Genomic DNA, 3,304 nt, shown 5'->3' on the forward strand with positions numbered 1-3,304 from the left:
GTGGTTGGATAGATTCCGTCTTCTACGTGGGTTAGGATCTGATAAAATTCTTGTTGGTTAAAATCCTTGTTGGTTAGGCTGTGATAAAATAGTTTCCCTTGAGGACAGAACTGCCTCATAGGGTTTTCCCTATAAGATAGGGTACAATGCCCCTTTAGATTCTCCACCGCTGTAATCTTTACAGAGACAGAGAGAGAAGAGCAAAATAAACAAGTCAAGCAGAAGGAAGGAAACACTAAAAACAAGAACAGAAATAAATTAAATTGAAAATAAATAAAATGGAGAAAATCAATGAAAGAATAAGTTGGTCCTTTGAAAAGATGAATGTAATTAAGAAACCTCTAGCAAGACTGACAAAAACAAACTAACCAAAAAAAAAAAAAGGAGGAAAACACAAAGTATCAGAATCAGAAATCAAACAGGGATATCATTATAGGCTGTACACACAAAAGAATGATAAGGCAATACTATAAACAATGCTACACACATAAATTTCACAACTTAATGGAAATGGACCAATTCCTCAAAAATCTCAAACTGCCACTACTTACGCAGTGTGAATATGTATTTTCAATAGTATTGTATTAAGGATATTTGATTTAGTAATTTTAAAACTCCTCCACCCAAAAAAATGTCACCAGGACCAGAAAAATTAATTAGAATATTCCAACAAATATTTAAAGAGTTAACACAAACTATGCACAATCATTTCCAGAAAATAGAAAAGGAGGGAATACTTCTAATTCATTTTATGAAGCCAGTATTACTCTCCCCACATGCAGCTCTCACTTTTTCCTACTGTTTTCTTAAAGTGCCTGTAGAGAGCAAGTGGATAACAGGAAGAAAAGAGCTAACACATGAAATGACTACATTACCTCCGTTGATAAAATTCACCCTAAAACCAATAATTGACCCCAGGAACACAACCAACCAGAGGCCAGTCAGACTTGGAAGCCAGGCTGTCTCTCTCCTGAGTACCTCCTACGGATATTTTCTTAGAAAGGAAAATTGAGAAGGATATCAAAGATGGGAGTGCTGTGAGCAACCACCAAATTCTGTGTCTTCCTGAAGACGCTTTGACTCAACAGGAATACATACAGACCTAGAGATAGATTTGAAACCATAAAATATTAGAAAGTTACTAGCAGTGGACTGGAAATTCGTAGAGGTTTGCTGGTCACATAAAGCAGATGTGATAAGATTGACCCTGAAGGAACAGAGGCAGTGGCTGCTCTTTACAAGGAAAGCATTCAGCATACTTGTGATCCACTCAGCTTTTGTTTGTAGTAGTCCCCCACTAAGGACGGTGTCCCAAGTCAATTCTTATGTAAGTCGATTATCTTTTTTTGTTTGTTTGTTTTCGTTATTTTTGCCTTTTATTTTCAAAATTTTTATAAATTTGTTCTTTCTTTTCGGGGTTTGCATGAGAATATAACATAAGCAACATTGTACATAGGACATATTACTAACGACAAGGTAAAAAAAAAAAAAAAGGCGGTGGTAAGTGCGGTTCCTTTCAGCTCAAATACAGCTTAAGTCCTAAACTACCTGGATCCATTTTCCTTTTTGACAGAAGAAAACTTTCGCTGCTTCTTCACATGGGCCTGCCCCCTTTTGATGTTAACTGAGGTTTCCAGTAAGGAGGAAAATGGAGTGCGTGAGAAATACAAGAAAATTGATATTATGAAATATCATTTGGGGATGTGTTGATTCTAGTTATTTCCTCTACTTTCTTTTTAGCAAAGCTCCCTGACAGTCTTCGTTACCTTACCCAACGTCCAAGCCACTAGCTCGCCTAAAACGACTCGGGATCTACAGCCGTCCATCTCTAATTTTTAGACCGAGCACCGGTAAGAAATCGGTGGGCATGTGATGGGCTTCTCTGCTTTTGCTCCGTCCTTTGGCCCAGAAAACACAATGTGAGAGGAAACTGTCCGCGGGACCCTTCCCCCAGCCCCTTTTCTGCCTTTCGGTCTCTTTAATAATAGTACAACTGGGAGCCGCGGTGAACCACCTGTTAATGTGCATGCTTTTATTTCGGGTGTTCCAAGTGATTCCGCAGGGATCCGGTTCTTCATTTCTCCCCTTTCCGAAAGTCTCCCTTCCGTTATGACAGTCTCCTTAGGGGATGTACAGTCTCACACACACTGTGAATGGACGAGTTATGTTTTTACTTTCTATGTGTGCCCGAGTGGTGTGGAAAATACTGCAACTAAATCTGTATGCCTTCAAAAGAAAAAAAAGTTGCGGTCGAGTGAATTCCGACTCATAGTGGCGCTATAAACCCAAAAACCAAACAAAACCCACTGCCGTCCAGTCGATTCCGACTCATAGCGACCCTACTGGACAGAGTAGAACCGCCCGATGGTTTCCAAGGAGCGCCTGGAGGATTCCAACTGCTCACTTCTTGATTAGCAGTTGTAACACTTCATCACTACGCCACCAGCGTTCCAAAATGGGCTCGTCCGGGATTTGAACCCGGGACCTCTCGCACCCTAAGCGAGAATCATACCCCTAGACCAACGAGCCACTGGGCTTCATATCGCTAAGGCTCTGATAAAGTATTTTCGCTTGAGGACAGGCCATTGTGAAGAACAGAGCACTATTTTAAAGTGCTAACTTTTCCGGCTCCCTTTGCAGGAAGAACCAGGAGATTTTTCTTTGAAGGTCAGTGAGAATGTGGTGATGCAACTCAAGGTAAAACTCAAAAAAGTCTGAGGCGCCCCCTAAAGCTGGGCCTCCAGGAGTTTTTCTCTCTTAAGCGAGTCTGCTCTCCCTCTCCAGCAATAAACAATTCTAACTCTGGTACCAGCTGCAGTGACCATTTCGACACCTAGTAAGCAGCGATTCTCTGTATCAGCCTGTTCGTTTCTCATTTTCAAGTTGTTGGTTTGATCTCAATTCTCTGATGTATCTATAAAGAGCTGTTAATTTTGCCACTTTTTTCTTGTCTTGAGGATGGGAGAGATGATTTCCAAGTTCTTTACGTGCCAGACTGGAAACCAGAAGTCATTAACTTTTAATCGATTGCTTCATAATGTTTTGGATACATCAGTTCAATAAAGTATATTGTTGAAATTAAATTCATATGCTTATTTTTAGTCGTTTAATGTGGCTCCTGGAAAACTGGAAATTGCATAAGTGTCCCTCATTTATGGCTTGCATTATATTTCTGTTAGACAGCACTGGCTAGAGAAGATGTTACCTGAGTAGGTGTTGTCCAGGGAGAACCACTAGGCAGAGAGGACAGAGTAGGACCTACCCACATTTATGTTTCATATCTCACATGGACATGGAAATGTGG

At 40.5% G+C, this 3,304-nt stretch overlaps 1 non-coding gene across 1 annotated transcript; it reads right to left on the reverse strand.

Moving 5' to 3' along the window:
- Positions 1-2,457: 2,457 nt before the first annotated feature.
- Positions 2,458-2,529, reverse strand: TRNAP-AGG (transfer RNA proline (anticodon AGG)). Its single transcript has one exon. It is a non-coding gene; the product is annotated as a tRNA-Pro (tRNA).
- Between the last annotated feature and the right edge of the window lie 775 nt (positions 2,530-3,304).

This window comes from Elephas maximus, chromosome 1, assembly GCF_024166365.1.
Source record: "Elephas maximus indicus isolate mEleMax1 chromosome 1, mEleMax1 primary haplotype, whole genome shotgun sequence".
Lineage (NCBI taxonomy): Eukaryota > Metazoa > Chordata > Mammalia > Proboscidea > Elephantidae > Elephas > Elephas maximus.